We start from the raw sequence: 19357 nt of genomic DNA on the forward strand, positions 1-19357 counted from the left end.
TGATCATGCTTACTAGCCCTGCCCCAACTTCCCCACACATTTAGTATTAGTGTGAAAGGGCTCCTCCACATGATCAGGAATGCTAACTGAATTGCTAATCACATGGTGGGGTGCTATGTGTTTAAATCCCTTTCCCTCCAATGCTGAATATGTGAACATTGGGGCAGGTCCAGTTGGCATGACCCCACCTCCACCCTGAATGGGTGTGGCATATGCTGGGTGGGGAACGGGCATCAAAATGCTCCAATAGTGACTTGCCCAAGATTACCCTACATAGAATCTGAACCAAATTTAGCCCGGGTCAAACACTCTACCCATTATACCACTTTGACTCTCTCCAATCATTTTATATGCTATGCTGCTTTTATATTATGCAACATGCTGAATTATACAGTTTCCAAGCTGCATTCAGAAAGCATACTGAAATCCAGTTGCTACCTTCCTGCTGTCATTCATATCCAGTCAGCAGTTTCTAGCCACTAAAAACACGTCTTGTACATGGGACAGATCTGAATTAGATTACCTCCTTTTTGCTTGCCAACATGCCCCCAAATTAACTTGTTTCTCTAGCACTGTTTGTCTCTGCTCTTCTAATGTTCAGAAAGCCCTGCATGTCACCTGGCAAATTTAGGAAGAAAGAGTTAGTCATAGTATAAGAATTGCTTGCCACTTATATGTGCAGGAGCAGTGGGAATACCTGCTCTGGAGAAGGCTTTTATCATCTTGCCTAATCAAGTACAGTCTCCCTGCCAGAGCCAAGAGATGTGTTCTTAAAAGTTGGAGGGAGATACACACATAGGGGATTTCAGTATCTAAATCAAGGGGCACTTGATGGGTGTAGCACAGGGTTGCATAGCCTCCATGACAACCCAGCTGTGGAATGAGCTCCCCAGAGAGGTCCGCCTGGTGCCTACACTGTACTCCTTTTGTTGCCAGCTGAAGACCTTTTTATTCTCTCAGTATTTTAACACTTAATTTTAACTTAAATTTAAATTTTACTGTTCTATTTCTGCTGTGTGGTTTTATCCTGGTTATGCTTTTTATACTGTATTTTGTATTTGTGTTTTTAGACTGTTGGTTGTTTTATTATGGTTTTAGTTTTTGTGAACCGCCCAGAGAGCTTCAGCTATTGGGTGGTATAAAAACGTAATAAATAAATAAATAAAAAATGAAGGTATCAATTACCTGCTGAAAACAACCACATTTCTCTTTTCTATCCTAGTCTAGGATGGCAGTGGAGATTCTGAATCACTTTTTGGAGTCAGTGAAGGACTCAAGCAGCAACTCAATCTAATCGAAAGGCAGAGGTGCTTTCAAATTAGTAGAGTTAAATGCCAAAAGTTTAAACAAAAATGTAAAGAGTAAAATAATAACAGCAGATATGTTTGTTTGTTCCATCAGTCAGTCAGTGAGTCATAGAACAGTATACAATTAGGGTGACCATATGAAAAGGTCACCCTAATTGTATTAGGTCACCCTAATTGAGTTAGGGAGGACAGGGCTCCTGTATCTTTAACAGTTGCATAGAAAAGGGGATTTCAGCAGGTGTCATTTGTATATATGGAGAACCTGGTGAAATTCCCTCTTCATCACAACAGTTAAAGGTGCAGGAGCTATACTAGAGTGACCAGATTTAAAAGAGGGCAGGGCACCTGCAGCTTTAACTGTTGTGATGAAGAGGGAATTTCACCAGGTTCTCCATATATACAAATGACACCTGCTGAAATTCCCTTTTCAATACACCTGTTAAAGATACAGGAGCCCTGTCCTCCTTTTCATATGGTCAGCCTAATACAATTAGACAGTCTATATATATAAAAAGAACACATAGATACATTTTCAGAGACTAGCGTAAAATACCAACAAGCTTCTACTGCTCTATATTTGGAATTACGATTGATGGAAGTTACAAATCATCAACATTAGTCTCTGCACTAAGGGAAATCACATTGTTTACCCGAGGCTGTTGTGCTTCCTGGTGCGATTGATATGAGCTGATTACACCAGGGCTGACAAGGCAGAAGACTGCTGTTTCCCAGGACTCCTTTAAAGGTTCAAATCGAGGGACAGCCTCCCTCCTTCTCTGGCATATGTACAAAGGAGGGGAGGGGAACTCTGCTATACTGTTTCCTCGCAGCATGCAGGAAAGCCAGGACTTACTTCTGAGTAGACATAAGACCCTCCACGCACTTACTTGGGAGTAAGCCCCACTAAACTTAAAAGGCGTGCTCTTCATGGAGTTGAGTAATCAGATCTGCCTCCCTTTATTGCAGGGAGGCATTTTACCCTCTTCTCTCTCAATTGAAGACACGGGAAAGTCCTTCTTCAGCAAGTTCATAGCGCATCCCCAGCTTTACACACTGCTGGTTTCATGCCATTAGGGTTTCTTCCAGCTTTTATATGATCTATTGTATAACGGAATAAGGGGAGGGGGAGCCATGGGAGAAGTCCTGGCTGATGCTGAGGTCATCAAAAGGACACGTGAACTTCCAGGAGTGGCCGGCCACAAGCGTACTTTATTTGGCACATGTGAAGAAGCCCGCAGACTTAGGGTCAAACTACACAGGGTGTTAAATAAAGTGGTATTTGTCTGCTTTTTTTTTACTGGAAATGGCAGATGCAGAGGGAGGAGGGTTAACCCCTCCCAATGGTCTTGGCAAAGATCATTTCCAATAGAAACTTTCCTTCCAAGCGGATCAGCTCTACTTCTTATTTAGGATGATCAGGGGTCTGGAAACAAAGACCTATGAGGAAAGACTGAAAGAACTGGGCATGTTTAGCCTGGAGAAGGGAAGATTGATGAGAGACATGATAGCATTCTTCAAATACTTGAAAGGTTGTCACACAGAAGAGGGCCAGGATCTCTTCTTGATCACTCCAGAGTGCAGGACACAGAATAATGGGCTCAAGTTACAGGAAGCCAGATTCCACCTTAACATCAGAAAAAACTTCCTGACTATTTGAGCAGTACGACAATGGAACCAATTATCTAGGGAGGTCGTGGGCTCTCCCACACTAGAGGAATTCAAGAGGCAGCTGGACAACCATTTGTCAGGAATGCTTTAAGGTGGATTCCTGCATTGAGCAGGGGGTTGGACTCAATGGCCTTAAAGGCCCCTTCCAACTCTACTATTCTATTATTCTTCTATTCATTTTCTGTACTGTGTACAATTAAATATATACACACCATAAACCAATTACTAAGAACAAACTGCAGTAATTTCATTAATATCATTCTCTAATTTAATTATCTGCTAAAACTAAATATAAGACATTCAACCCAAAAATTCAATCGCTCAGTTTCTGTTTATTTCAATGCAACATTGGTTTGCTTGTTAGAGTGGTAACAAAAAACAATTACAATGCTCAGATTCATCACTGTCAGCAGTGTAGCTAGTGAAAACTTTTCTTTCATATGTAACTCAAGATATTATTTGAGCTACCCCAATGTATCAATTCTATGTACATGCTCACCTATAAGTTTCTTTAATCGTGAGCTTACCTCCTATTGAAAAATAATTGTACATCACCTGTCTCTAGTTTGGATAACCAAGCTGTCATGTAATAGTTGGAATTAGCCATCATCCTATATACTAATAGGAAACTCATTCTCACAATTATGGACATTATTTTAAAAAGTCTATCCAGAAAAGAACCAATAGGTGAAAGGAAATAATCTAACATGAAAAGCTGCATAAAGGATTGTAATATGAATCCTTCCAAAGATGAAACAACAGCCACAGAACATGAGGGATTCAACAGGCAGCCACAAACCAATGAAGTAATGCCCAATTCTTCATCCATTGATAGCAGACATCTCAGAACCCAGATGACCAAAATTGCCTCCAGCTGAAGATCTCATCTTGATTTCTAGATGAAAGGGAAAGCTTCAGCAGCTTTCTTTTCCACAGAAACAAGATTCATCTTCCCATCTGTCCAGACCACAGCTACACCTAAGCCAACGTTTGGCCTAGCCAGTTACACTTCGCTTTATGTACTTCACTATGTCAACTTCAAAAACAAATAATGCTACATACCATGGATACTGACTAGATAGTAGTCAGTGCTGACACAGTGCTAATGGAAGTCAACACCAGCACAATGTCATAAGCGCTCACTAGGCAAAGAGAAAAAGCAGTGATGTGCCACTAAATTTCAGCGGCAAACCACCACTTTTCCCCTTTCCCTACCAATGTAACATTGGCCACTGTTCCTGTTTTGCATATATGAGGACTCTCATGAGTGCTGGTCTAGGAGGAAATTAATTCATAATGGAAATCTTGGTGCATGTATGCCACTTCAAGGGGGAGAGAGAGAGATTTCTGTTTCAAGCCAAGTACCCACCCCCTGCTGCAGATCAGTGCCATCACATATGTTGAAATTTCAACCATACAAGTACAAACATAAATAACACACATACACTCAATCAATTTCCAGAATTAAACCATCAGCTGTGCAGAAATCTGTTGCCCATTATCAACCAGCACATCCTGCTCACATCTATTCATCTGAATTATTAGTTGGCCAATCATACTAACAGATACAATGCTGAATATTCAAATTATTAAGGTTTCTTAATAAACTCTTATGAGAAATTAATTATCCATTATTGTTGTAGACTAACTATAGAGTTTTCAAATCATCTCTCCATGTTGTAACCTAATGCATTCCTTCAAAGATTAAACCAATATGGTCCCAGTTGGTCCCACATTTTTGAATACCTGAAATTTGTTGTAGAAATATTAACATGTTAAAACAACGGCTGTCACTCAGCTAACACCCAAGACTGTATATCTCTTAAAGTTACACAGCAGCCTACTCTAACTACAGCAGTTATAGTGAGCTTAAGCAGTTAGCATTTGTGAACACAAGAATAGAATAGGTGCATAAAAGGGTGCCACAGAGAAGATGATCAAGAACTATTTTCTGCAGCCACAGAAATTAGGGCCCAATATAATGGGTATAAGTTATAGCTACCTAGATTCCAATTAAATTTAAGGAAAAACTTCCTGACAGTAAGATCTGTACAACAGTGGAACAGACTATCTATGGAGGTTGTGGGTTCTCCATCGCTGGGGGTTTTTAAGAAGAGGCTGGACAGCCACCTCTCATGGATGGTTTAATTGGTTTTCCTGCAGAGGGTTGGACTAGATGATCCTTGTGGTCCCTTCCAACTCAACAATTCTATGATTCTATGAATATAAATGAAGTTATTGCAACATACTAACATACTAAGGACACAATCCTATGTCACTATAGATGGAGGACTTTGAGATCAGAACACTCTATCTATCCTAAGCCAAGCTGGCAAGTGCAAGGCAGGGTGAGGGTGGGAAGAATGACAGAGGTATTTTCACCTCCCATTCCTCCTCAAAACAATTTTAGCTAGAGAAGCCTCTGAGCTCATCTATTTGACTTAGGGAGCAATCCTATGCATGATTAGAAAGAAAAAAGCCCTACAACTCCTAGCCAGCATGCATGGGATTCTGGCCATGCCCAGCAGCAGGCAGAGATGGCAACGGTGGCACTTCTGAATGCAGTGGATCCATGTCTCTCCTCTCTGCCCACATTTTCACTCCACTTTTCCCCTCCCTGTCCCTTTTGCTCCTTCAGAATGGGAGACACAGAAAAGCTTTCTGCAGTGTCTGTGCACTTGGAAGAACTTGGATCCCTCCTCCCTCCCCACCAAAGGCTGTAGCTGTCTATGGCCTGGGGGTGGGGGATAATCCATCATATCCTATAGTATAGGATTGTTCTTCAACATGCTAATCATGAAGGACAGTTATGTAGAGAAGAATTTAGGCAACATAAATGAATGTAGTTGCTCTACTAATTATACTGAAACCGAATAACACAACACAGTGTATTTTTGCAAAGTGCATTTATTTCAGAAATGTCTCGTCATTTTTATCTAGTACACAGGAGAACTTTAAGGAGTTGGACAGGAATCAAATCTTTTCTGCATCTTCAGCTCAATAGTAACAACGACTTCTCTAAATGTATGCACTTGACTACAGTAGTTTAGAGACAAATTTGTATTGGGTAAATAATTAGTGTGTTCCCTAGCAGAAAACACTGATTTAGGGCGCAATAGTATGTTGCTGTTGTTTGTGACAATAGATTAGTATAAAATAAGCCAGAGAAAAGGGTAAATAATGAAGTAGAGAATATACTTCTTTCTCTTCACACTAGCTGTTTAAATCATAACACTTCTTTCCAAGATTGTTTGCATTTCTAATTAAAAGTTAAACTTTTAAAACATACTGAGCTTTAACTAAAGAACTTCAGCCTGCTCAATATGTTTTAAAAGTTTAACTCTTAAAAATTGAATCAAGTCCAATAGAGCTTACACCTACAGTGTGTATGCATAGGATTGCAGTCAGAGATTTTATCAGTGGTTTGTTTTATGATGGAGTCTCTAACCAGAAATTTAACACTATACCATTGACTATATCATTTTGCTAAACATAATAGTTAGTAGTATTGATGGACTTCAACAGTAATTATTACATTCTTCCTTTATAAAGCTTTTGCAAGGCTCCCCACAGAGTGTTGTCATGGTGAGATTGAAGTAAAAAATGTATATTGTAGGTAAATGCTGTAAGTTTTCAACATATACCTGCTAAAAATGTTAAAAGTAAATTGCCATCATAAAACAAAACTCAGATTAAAATATGAACAGCTAAAACATAATTCATCAGGAGGTGGAAAACTAAGGGGTAAACTTTGTGCTATAGCTTTAATCCATTAAGTGTTAAATATTAGCAGAATTGAGAATAAATAATCCTATGAACGAAAGTGGAAATGTCTGTAAACAAAGCCCTATGAAGAGAGACTGAAAGAACTGGGCATGTTTAGCCTGAAGAGGAGAAGATTGAGGGGAGACATGATAGCACTCTTCAAATACTTGAAAGGTTGTCACATAGAGGAGGGCCAGGATCTCTTCTTGATCATCTCAGAGTGGACATGAATAATGGGCTCAAGTTTCAGGAAACCAGATTTTGCTTGGACATCAGGAAAAAATTCCTGACTGTTAGAGCAGTATGACAATGGAACCAATTACCTAGGGAGGTTGTGGGCTCTCCCACACTAGAGGCAGCGGGACAACCATCTGTCAGGGATGTTTTAAGGTGGATTCCTGCATTGAGCAGGGGGTTGGACTCGATGGCCTTGTAGGCCCCTTCCAACTCTACTATTCTATGATTCTATACAGGGTGGCAAATCAGAAAATGATGAAAACCCATCAACAGACTTGACTGTGATACTAAAAAGCAGCAGTATTTCCTTAAAGCTTCACTTGAGCTAATTGTTCTGCCACTTTCTAGTTGTCTTCATTTTCAGGAGCAAATGTCTTGTTGGGAGACAGGAAGTTTCAATTGGTCAGTGACTCATGAAAATCACTCTGCATCTACTCAGAGGCAATTACTGCCTTATTCCAATTTTAAAAATTTAAGCTTGGATTATGGGCTTGTGATTTTACTGTACAATAGCGTTCCTCAGCTTAAAATGGGACTAATATCCTCTATACTGCATAAATGTGTACTACAAATAGTAGGGTGACCATATGAAAAGGAGGCCAAGGCTCCTGTATCTTTAACAGCCATATAGAAAAGGGAATTTCAGCAGGTGCCACTTGTATGCATTCAGCACCTGGTGAAATTCCCTCTTCATCTCAACAGTTAAAGCTGTAGGAGCCCTGTGCTCTTGACCAGATACAAAAGAGAGCAGGGTTCCTGCAGCTTTAACTGTTGTGACAAAGAGGAAATTTTACCAGATGCTGAATGCATAAAAATGAAACCTGCTGAAATTCCCTTTTCTATGCAATTGTTAAAAACACAGGACCCCTGTCCTCTTTTTCATATGGTCACCCCACTTTCAGCTCCTGTTTTCCACTTGCAGCATATTTGAGTGTGGACTGTCCAGTAGGCCATGCTACCATTCACTGCTCCTCACTCACTCAAACTTGTGAGTGACATTTATTTGTTAAATGTCTGTATGTATGAAGTGCTAGAGGGTACAGAGAACATACATTAAAATTGCAAATTGTAAAGACATGCATACACATTCGTTCAGATAGCACCGATAACCATGCCATTAACCCTTTTGTGGTTAAGGCAACATGATTAACGGTGTCATCTGACACGTGTTTCCCCTAACCATATGCCGCCGCTAACCACAATGTGGTCAGCTTCCCTAACCATGTTGTGCAACATGGTCAGCGGCACTAACCATGACTAAAAGTGTCATCTGACACGTGTCTGTGTTTAAGGGGCCAAAGACATAGAGCTTCCAATACTGAGCAGCTTAACTAGACAGGGCTGCTCTAGCCAGCAGGCTCTATCACTACTCTGGACTGCCGTCTGACTGATATACTCACTGTGGCTGCCATTTCGTGCTTTCGCTTTAGTTTTTTGGAGTGATACTTGATCTCCATAGTGGAGCATGATTACTGTAACTTCTTAAATCTCCACTAGCAATTTCCCAATACAAAGCAGCCGTTTCTCCTACCTTGCTGAAGCACCATTACACCCCTCAGGTTCCGATTACTGTGGCGGCGCTGCTTGATGACACAGCTTGTGCATGCATTTTGGAAGGCTTCCGCCTACCCTATGATGACTGTAGAGGTATAACAGGCATTGAAATTGACTACCCTCTCAAAATGGCCAATGGATTTGCTCACTAAATGGGCAGATGCATGTAATTGCTGCGTACATTGCTGCCTGCACAAAAATGTGCTACGGCTGCTGGGATATGGGCCAGATCATTTGGTGGACTTAGGTGCTCAACTAACCAGTTTGTGGTTAGTGTGTGGTTAAGGAATTCTAAGCCATAAAAGAGTTAAATGTGTCGTCTGCTAGCATTCCGCATGTGGTTAGCGTTAACCACAGCTGAACATGGTTAACCTAATCACAAAGCCCTGAGTGTCGTCTGAACGGGGCCAATGAAAATATAATAGGCCAACAGAAAAGCAAAAAGTATACCAGTAATTTCCTTCCATCCAATGTATCTTTATGGATGCATTAAATAATTCTTCTTTTTACATATTAAAATATTCTTACATGTTCAGCATTTTCTATTCATTGTAAAAGAAAGAGTAGTCCCCTTCATTGTAAGTATAGCTGGGATAAGGTGCTATAATCATGGAGATGGGATCAAACTATCAGGCCAGTGCCGCACAGAAACAGGACAAATCTGAAATGTTGCCTATCACATAACGTCTTACTATCTAGGTGACAGTCTCATTGTTTAGCGAGAATTAGGGTCAAGAGTGCCATCCATTCCAATGTATACAGCCTGGCACTAAAACCATTACTAAATGCATGTCTGACATTTTCAACAGCAGGAAAAATCTTCCTTCTGTCCAAGGTGTATAGGACTTTTCACCTGGCTCTGGTGAAGGATGAATAATCAGTCCATGGACCCCATTATCTTGTAGAATGCATTGAGCAGACAACATTCAAAGCACAGTACAAATACACTCAACTGTGAAGTCTTCCTCACATTTATTTCTCTCCAAACAGAATTTCTGCATCTTCTCTGAACAGCAGCATTCTTCAGCATTCTTGGCATTTTCCCAAGTGCCTTTATAATGCATAACATCAGGTCCTCTGAAAACATCTCACTGCCTTCATAAAATATAGTATTCTGATTGCTGAAGTGTGAAAAGAAAAGGGGGAAATATACAGTTTTCCCCCCTTATCTGTTCCTTCATGTTAGGCTTTTATCCTGTAAAGCTAACTATTTAAATCTATTTTTCTGATTCCCAATCTTGGATAATTAGAACAATTCTATTGTGTCCATTCTGTTGTGGACAACGTTAAAAGAGTTAAAGCAGTTGCATTATTTAATTGTATGCACACAGGAGCATGCATAAGCTGCCTGTGTTACTCTACAATAGCACCAGTTTTTCATATTATAATTCATGGATTGTGAGCCCGGTAGGGATAGTCCATGTCCATTTCACACTTATTCAATAAGAAATCCATTCTGTCCCCTTGGGTGATTTTTTTTTTAAATGCACAAAATACATTTCTGTATGCATTTTCCCTGAAGTACACATTCCTGTGGACATTTCCCCCTAAAATACACATTTTGGGATGCTTTTTTGGAGCTACCATATGAAATTGAGAGAAGTGGGAAATCTGAAGCTTGATTGTGTACCAATCCATGTATTAGCCCAGTGCAAATTAGGCTAGTTTAATTAAAAATGCAGACCAAACATTGATCCTCAACAATCCTAGTGCCCAAAGGATCTTTAAAGCAGTAGTCCTGAGTCAGACCACATTGAAGAGGGCATTAATTGGAGTTCTTAGCAGAATATATGGCACGTAAATACTGATTTATCTAACAAGGTACATCCACAGTGATCTATTTCACCTAGCATTGTGAAGGGCTATAACACCACAAGGGAAGATGGGATACCAGTACACTCAAGCAGGAGGGCTGCAGCAGGACAGGGGGAGGGAATAACTCAAATTACACATGGTAGTTTAATAAGCTACCATGTGTAATTTGGTAGTTTATTAGCCCGTTTATGTAGTGGGAACTATTTAAAAAATAAGCTACTGTCTGTATCTTATTAAGCCATCATGGATGAAAGTGACATCCAAAGCCTCCCATAGTTTGAGTAAGCAGAGGGCAGAACAACCCAAAAATCCTCCCCCTCTATAATCATGTAGTATACTTGCTCTTGGTTCTGATGTCATCACACTGAACATTTCCTCTCCCAACCAACAGTGAAGCGGAGACAAAGAGACAGACTGTATAATTTTCATTTTATGTCTTAAAACATTTATTAGGCACCCTTCAACCAGCATAGTTCCCAGAATGGCTTACAAAATAGATAAAAATACAAATCTAATAAAGACAATCTGGCAGGCAGCTAAAAGCCCAGCATAAAATGAGTGCACACTAAAAGGCCTGGACAAATAAAAATGTTTTCGTCTAGTATCACAAAGAGAATAAATAACAACATCAGGACTACACATTTCAGAGAGCGTCTTATCTAAGTGATGCAGCTATCCAAGGCAGATCCTATGTAGGATATAGAAGAAGCAATGCCCAAAAATATGTTCAAAGTTGTTTCTGTAGTAGAATCCCTATATACACGTTTGTTATCAGCACTCCAAGGAATCTCCAGGGAAACCCATTACTATTAGCGTGGTGCTAGAGACCATTTAATGCTAGCGCAATATTATTTACATCAGTGGCAGTGCAGACTGGGATACTGCACTAAATCTTTATTTTTCAAATCCACAATTCTCACACCATATCCCAGAGATGTATGTTTGTGTTTATTATCTTCAGGAAACACTCGACCCCTCCCTGTCCCAGTCATTTGATTCCTGTATACATTAAACATCTGCACTCACTCGCACACAGATAGCTTTAACTACTGAACAAGACCAATTATCCTCGAAACAAGGGAAAACAAGGATATTTTCATTGACCTTCGTGCTCATTCTGTCTAGAAGTTATGAGAAAATCTTTAACTAGTTACAAGAGGATACCAGCACAGGAGTGATCCAAGGGGTGGAGTTGGGGGGTAGGGAATGAGGAAGCTGTTGAAAGTTGCCAGGATGTGGAATAAATGAAGAGCAAGTATGTCATTTAAAACTAACCTTGGTAATCATGTCAAATGCACCTAGAATAGATGTTAAGTAGGCCACAAACCCTAGAGGTTTGTAACCAATTCTACATTTCATCCCTAATACTTGCAATTCGGTACAAAAAAGTAATGTATTTAATAGGCAATTGGGGCACAGGTTTTAGGCAGAGCAATCCTATGGTGATGGGAGAAGGCAGAGGGGAGATTCGATGGTGGAGCGCTTGTCATACCCACACTCCTGCTACCTCACTGTAGCTAGGATGGGAGCCAGGGTAGGGCCCTTTCTATTATTTTCCTTCAGTTTCTTCTCCACCCTTCATTAATCCTAATAAGAGAACTCACTACACGGGGCAACTCCAGGGTGGGCATAGCTTCATGACCTCTTTGGAAATGTGTCATGGGAATGTGGATCCACAGTGTCCCCTTGAACATCCCATTTTGCCCCCCTTCACCAGCAGAACACTAGCAGTGGGATTTCAGTCAACAAACATCGCATCCCAGTAACGGGGCCTCTCTTTACCTTCCTGAGAAACACAGGCCTGTTCCCTCAGTCAACACCTGCTCCTTCAACAAATTAAAACATGTCTGGGGCTGTAATCCCTACTTAGCAATCAAGAAAATTGTTCGGCAGAATCAACATGGAATTCCTCTTGCTCCTCTCCCCACCTCCCCCCAAAAAGTGTTTTATTTATTTATTACATTTCTATATTACCCCATAGCCAAAGCTCTCTGGGAAATTCACAAAAATTAACAGTTCACACACATTGATCTGCAACCTTATAAACATGTGAAATAATTCATATGCAGCTCTGGATTTTGTGAAAGGAGAAAAGAAATAAAAGACCTGCTGGTATTTTGGACAATGGCAATCCTTTCCAATCTATACTTTCATCGGAATACTGTATTCTGATACGCACATGAGAGTGAGGGTAGGATTGAATGGCCAACTCTCAGGCTTAATTTCAACTTTGAAGGGAGTGTGCCAGGGCTGTTTATTAGCCCCTCACTTGTTTAATTTATATGTCAATGATGTAATACTGGAGCTTAAACAAACAATCTATGCTTTTGGAGATCCAACTACTCCCATATCTACATCAGTGCAAGAGAGGACAGTAGCAGAAGCAGTGTGGGAGAGAGAGGATAACAGCATATTGGCAGTATCCAATGATACAATTTCTAAACGTAGCTCATGTATTGTTTGTCTATACTAGTTGGGGAAAAAACAGAGGAGAATCTTTTGTGCAAATGGAAAACATTTCATACATAAATAAATCACTAACAAGTAAAGTGGTATCAATCTATGACAGACTTTTTAAAAAATAGGTAAAATAAGTTGTAAATCAAGATGAGATTTCCTAAGTGGCACTGGGTACAGGGGGAAAAAAGGTCATGGAAATGTCAATTGTCCCAAGTAAAACACACAGAACTTTAAAATGTCACAGATCACTTCACAGCATCATTTTAGGCATAATGAAATCTTGCAAATCCTTTCAGGGTTAGAAGACTTATAATTGTGAATGAATTTCAATAGAAGAGACTGTTATCTTTAGACTAGACCCAAGTCTAGTCTAAAGAACTGGCAACAACCATGAATGATCTCATTAGTTCAAATCAATGCAAAATTAAGACCCACTGCAAATTTATTTTTACTCTCACTGCCTTAGGGTCACAAGGTCACTATGCTGCAGTGACAGAAGTACCTCAATGTCCAAGTTTTGGCTGCGGCCAGAAGTACCTTTCCCCAACTGAGGCTGCTGTGCCAGATACACCCATTTCTGGAGATCTGGCCAGGTTGACACATGCTCTAATGACATCACATCGGGACTGTTGTAATGTACTCTAACTATGCAAATTGCCCAGAAACTACAATTGGTACAGAATTTGGTGGCTAGGTTGTTAAGAAATGGAGCCGCTGTGAACAGTAATGACTGGACAATAAAGACTCATAATTATATTGTGGAATTTCTGTTATCTCAAGAGTGATTATACTTTTACATCAAGCAAATAAATCTTTCGTTGGGAGGGGGGGATGAAACTTTTTATTATTTAAAAGCATTCTGAATCTCTGTCCCTCGAGTAAATCCATTGCAAATGTGGACAGCATGTAAAATACTTTTAGAAAAGTTTCCCCAGACTTTATGCAGACAAACAGGACAAAATTAAATAAACTCTTACATATGAACTATTCCCCAGGCTTTCCTAATGATGCAATAATGACATTGTTTGTAGAGTCGGTAAAAGTACCCAGTTAGCTGGGGGAAAGGTAATAACAGCCGGGGAAGGCAATGGCAAACCACCCCGCTCTAAGGCCTGCCAAGAAAACGTCAGCGAAAGCTGGCATCCCTCCAAGAGTCAGTAATGACTCAGTGCTTGCACAAGAGGTTCCTTTCCTTTCCCATGTAGAGATTATCAGCAGCTAGTTTGCAGAAGCTAGAAAAGGGAATCTTTAAAGCTGTATTATTCCATCCGTTTAAAATGCATATCTCCTTTTCTGAGTGGGTTTCTGTATTTTTTGTTGAAACAAAAAAAAAGTTCATTTGTTAAAAATTATACAATAGTGAATAATTTTCTCCTCTTTCATCAGTAACAAAAGATTTCCGTCTCTCCATCTGCTACACATAATTAACCATGCCTCTCCACAAATAAAACCTATTTTATTTTACTTTTCAGAGTGTCTCATCATCTTGCAAAACCTCTTTCAGCTTATAGCAGCCCTTCTGGCTATATAATTTGAGAGATGAAAACATTCTTCTGTTGGGATCTGACCAATTAGATGACGAATTTGAAATTCAGAAAGACTTGCAGGTATTTAATTTAGTGAGTATATTTCTTTAAGTCTCCTCATTCATACTTGCTTAGAGGTAGCCTTACAACTAGAAGATAGTGTGGATGTATTGTTGGATGTAACAGTCCAATTATATAAAAATAAATGTAACTCAACAAATAACAAAATCTGTTCTATTGTGACAGAACCTTCACCTCTTTGGTGGCAAGTTCCACCCACACCGTATGACTCAATGATAGCATACAGTGGTTTCTAAGAAGCTTTACAGATGCTTTAGCATGGCAGTTCCAATCTGGTTTAGGCTCTAGGCAATCAGGTCACAGAACCCAGAATCAGCTATGTGGTCAGAGTCAGGCAGAAGTCAAGGTCCAGAGAAACAAATAAGGGAGAAAAGGAAGATGCACAATCAAAGTGAGCAGATCATAAGATCCAAGATAGCAGTAGAATATCAAGAGGGTCAGCAGTAAGTATGCAGTCAAAGTCAAGCAGAGGTCAAGAACCAAAGCATAAAGACGGAAGACCTCCCCACAGCTCTTGTTGGAAAAACTTGTTCCAAAAACAAAAAGAAGAACAGGGGGGGGGGAGATAATTTCCCCGAGCCAATACAAGGACTCAGAAAAATGCCCAATTGCATTCAGGGTAGCCACTTTTGGTGCAGGAGGTAAGGTACTAAGGCCTGACTTCTGAGAACCCCAGTTTCAGACTTCCCTGGAGCATTACACAGCCAGAACATGGTCCTGACTGAAACACTTACATTTCTCATACTCTAGGCGACACTGAACATACCTGATCACCAATGTTTCCTCTCAGCTCTGCGTTTGGGGGCCTGTGTGGTCCATTCTTATTTCTGAACGCTTCAGGAAAAAAATGATATTTTACTCTTCTCTTACCCACATATGCACTATCATTCCAAGGAAAAAAAGATGCCACCAATTTTTCACAGCATTGGCTTAAAAACAGTAATTTTCGGGAATTAGTCTGATCATTCCAAAGCTTTCTTCTACCACATTTTAGCATTTCATTTTCTTGAGTCTACCAAGTCTTCCATAGACTAGAGACTGAGCCCAGTGCACAGGAAACAGATGGAGAAGATGCTTTACTACTGAGCAGCCTTCCATCCAGCTTGGTGCCCTCCTAATATTTTGGACTTCAACTAACAAGGTCCAATCTCATTTAATACACACACACTCACAGAGAGGGGGGGAGTTAGGAGAGGTATCTTGAGAGAGAAAAACCAACCCACAGTGAGAAAAATGCAAAGGATCACTTTAAACTAGCTACAGGCATGCACAGCAGCTGATGCTGAACATATGTAGTGAAGTCCTGCGTAATCAACAATAGTGCTTTTCATCTGTTTAGAAGAAGCAGGGGCTAAATCTACATCTGGAAGGTAACTGGTTGGGAAAGCTGCAGTACAGGTTAGTTGATGTTAACGAACAGGTAACTGGAACGGACAAGACCATACAGCAACAACAACAGCAGCAACACCAGGTAGACTGTGCACTGTAGTATTGGAGGACAATGCACTTTTAAAAAATAGTGCATTAAATGGTGAGCACATTGGAGAAGGGTTAGCGATAATGATCCCTACTTTTTTCTTCTTAAATCAGCAGGGTGAGTTCTTCTGTGCTTCAGGAAAGATTGATGGTAAAACACTGCAAACAAAATTACTTTTAAAAGGCATATAAAATATCACATTAATAAGTAGCGGCGGCAGTGAATACATCGCTTATCTTCAGCAGTCTGGGCTTTTGCTCTCTGAATTTTTTTTAATGACTTTTTAGAATAAATGCTAAATAAATGCTGTGCCTCTCAGAGGAAAGATATTGCAACTCCTGCCACAACTCCTTCTCCCTCCCGTTTTCTTTGTGTGTCCTGTCTTTTTAGATTGTCAGCCTGCAGGCAGGGACTATCTTGTTTAACTGATTATATGTAAGCCATTCTGGGAGCCTTTTTGGCTGAGAACAGCATAAAAATACTTCAGGATAAATACATATAAACAACAAATGGCTCTGCATTATTAGGAGCAAAATGCCATTAATTGGGTCGGGCCCTGGATCTAGGGCTTTCCTGCAATATATCCATTCTATGAGCATCATTCAAAGTTCTGCAGAGCTTCACTGTGGACACCAACTCCATGTTGTAAGAGTTGCATTCACTACACTCACTGGATGGAAAGGGAAAGTGTGGGATATAGCCTGCTCTGAAAAATTAACGTACCACCGCAGAGTTTCGTCAGGCCAACTTAGCTATGACCCATTCAATGAAATATGGTCTCCTTTTCTCGATTACATCAATGGTACAGATGTGACATCCAACTCTGGTTTAACAAATCTTCCTCTGACCACAGTAAATTGAAGGAAACAAGCTCGGTTCAGCATCTACAGAAATCGTGTTTGTGTCTGACTTGTATGTTTTTTTTATATATATTTAACTTTTTTAACCGCTTTGTTAAATAGAGTTTAATAAAGTATTATATATATATATATATATATATATATATATATATATATATATATATAGTTGCATTGTCCTTTTCTATGCTACTGCCAATGCTCCATCCATGCAAAGGTGGACAATCCCAATTCACAATAGAGCAAGCCAATAAACTTCCATTAGACCTGAGCCCTGGGTCAGATCCATAGCTTCCATCCCACCTGCCACTCCCCCACTCACTTTTAAAGCAACAGGACCACAATCTTCTTCCTTACTCTGGCTGTGAAGCCTTCTAAGAGAAAGGCCACCAAGCTCTGATGCTCACTGCCATTCTGTGCTTTTTCATAGAATCACAGAAGAGTAGAGTTGGAAGGGGCCTATAAGGCCATCAAGACCAACCCCCTGCTCAATGCAGGAATCCACCTTAAAGCAAACCTGACACATGGTTGTCCCACTGCCTCTAGAATGCCTCTAGTGTGGGAGAGCCCACTACCACCCTAGTAATTGGTTCCATTGTCGTACTGTTCTAACAGTCAGGAAGTTTTTCCTGATGTCCAGCTGGAATCGGGCTTCCTGGTACTTGAGCCCATTATTCCGTGTCCTGCACACTAGGATGATCAAGAAAAGATCCTAATCCTCCTCTGTGGGACAGCCTTTCAACTCTTTGAAGAGTGCAATATGTCTCCCCTCAATCTTCTCTTCTCCAGGCTAAACATGCCCAGTTTGTTTCCAGACTCCTGATCATCCTTGTTGCCGTCCTCTGAACACACTCCAGCTTGTCTGCATCCTTCTTGAAGTGTGGTGCCCAGAACTGGACACAATACTCATTGTTCCCTTCCAGCTCCTTTCAGACCCCATTCCGCAGAGCTATGGCAAATCTGCTTCCCTGATTGCTATTACTCTTTTTTGACCTCTAAACGCTACCTGCCCTCACCAATGATGTCTGCTCTCTTTCCAGCACATTCCACTTTCAGTCTCCATGTGCTTAGGAGTGCTGGGCTGGAGACATGCCATACCCGTCATTTGTCGTGACTGTCTCTACATCTTAGTGATGATCGAATTCCTCCATCTGGATTTGGAGTGAAACTTTATTACCCTCTGCGAGTTCTTAGAAGAAGCCATTCTCCCCCCACCCCCAAGCACTCTCCAAATCACATAAACTGTATCTCATCTGACAGGTTCTCTCCTCCCACTTTTCCTATATTTCCCAGGAGGAGGGCCTTCTTTGCTGTAACACTCCAGCTGTGGAATGAGCTCCCTAAAGAGGTTCGCCTGGCACCTACACTATACTCTTTTAGACACCAGGTGAAGACCTTTTTTATTTTCTGAGCATTTTAACAGTCCAGCAACTTAATTTTAACTTTGCTGTTTTAAATTTGTATTTTAAATCTGTATCAATTTCTGCATTGCTGCTTGATTTTATCCTGGCTGTGTTTTTATATTTTATTTTATATAATGCTATTATACAGTTTATTTTATATTTTGAATGGTTTTTATGGTTTTATTTTTTGTAAACTGCCCAGAGAGTTTTGGCTATTGGGTGGTATAAAAATGCAAATAAATAAATAAATAAATGGGAAAGGCGCTGGAAAACAACAGCTAAGACAGTTTGCCAAAGCTAAACACGTTAGTTTCCAGATCTCTGGAGGCTCCTAAGCATGCTCAAAAATTTCCTTATCAATGGTCATGTTGGGAACTGTATAGGATTTTTAAAATCCTCCTGTTCATTTTATTCATAAACGCAATGAGCATAAACAGACGCAGGGGTGGGGGATCATGGTTCCCTACCATCGCTTCTCCCCACTCCATTTCTGTCACACAATACGTCATCTTTCTTCATGGGGAAGAAAGAAGATGTAAACAATGACCACGTGGCCCATTCAGTGGGCATTTTTAACGCGCTGGTTTTCCTGCATGCAGCAGGAGATTGTGGAAAGTTTCACTTCTAAAAATTAATTGGACTTACTGGGGTCTTATTTTGTGATGGAAACAGAGACCAGAAGAAAGAAGTGGATGATGCACCAAAAGGACCCGCAAAAAACTTTGAGTGGGCAGTAACAAGCGTGCGACAAATGCTTGTCTGATGATGCTCAGTATGTATTAATATGCATCTTTTCAATCCTAAAAAGGGCCCCCAAAGTGGTTCACACTTTGAAGTGAAGTAGAATTTTTTCCCTCTGCAAATTGCAGATGCAGAGGCACCAATGCAGATCAGGACCACAGCAGTGGCAAACAGCTAAATCTCTCCTACCCCACACTCCAGGGTCCCAATCTAGATCAGGTCCCCTATGCTTACTTTTGAGTAAGAAAAAAAGCACCAACATGCACATTCAATCTGGTATATAGTCAGGCTCTGTATTTATACTTCAAGGATAGCGGTATATCAGTTTTATTATTCTAAATGTATTGGGCTGGATCCTTAATTTTTGATCCATGAATGGAAGGAGTGTCTGTTAACAGAAGGAAAGTTCTGCTCATTAAAATGCACCTTCTACTCATGGAAATACCCTCTCTGTGAGTGCAACTCT

At 40.3% G+C, this 19357-nt stretch overlaps 1 protein-coding gene across 1 annotated transcript in view; it reads right to left on the bottom strand.

The window, feature by feature from the left end:
• The window catches only part of GALNT13 (polypeptide N-acetylgalactosaminyltransferase 13), a 186343-nt gene that overhangs the window by 112953 nt on the left and 54033 nt on the right, over positions 1–19357 (bottom strand). The window lies entirely within an intron of this gene.

The sequence above is a fragment of the Elgaria multicarinata genome, chromosome 2 (assembly GCF_023053635.1).
Source record: "Elgaria multicarinata webbii isolate HBS135686 ecotype San Diego chromosome 2, rElgMul1.1.pri, whole genome shotgun sequence".
Lineage (NCBI taxonomy): Eukaryota > Metazoa > Chordata > Lepidosauria > Squamata > Anguidae > Elgaria > Elgaria multicarinata.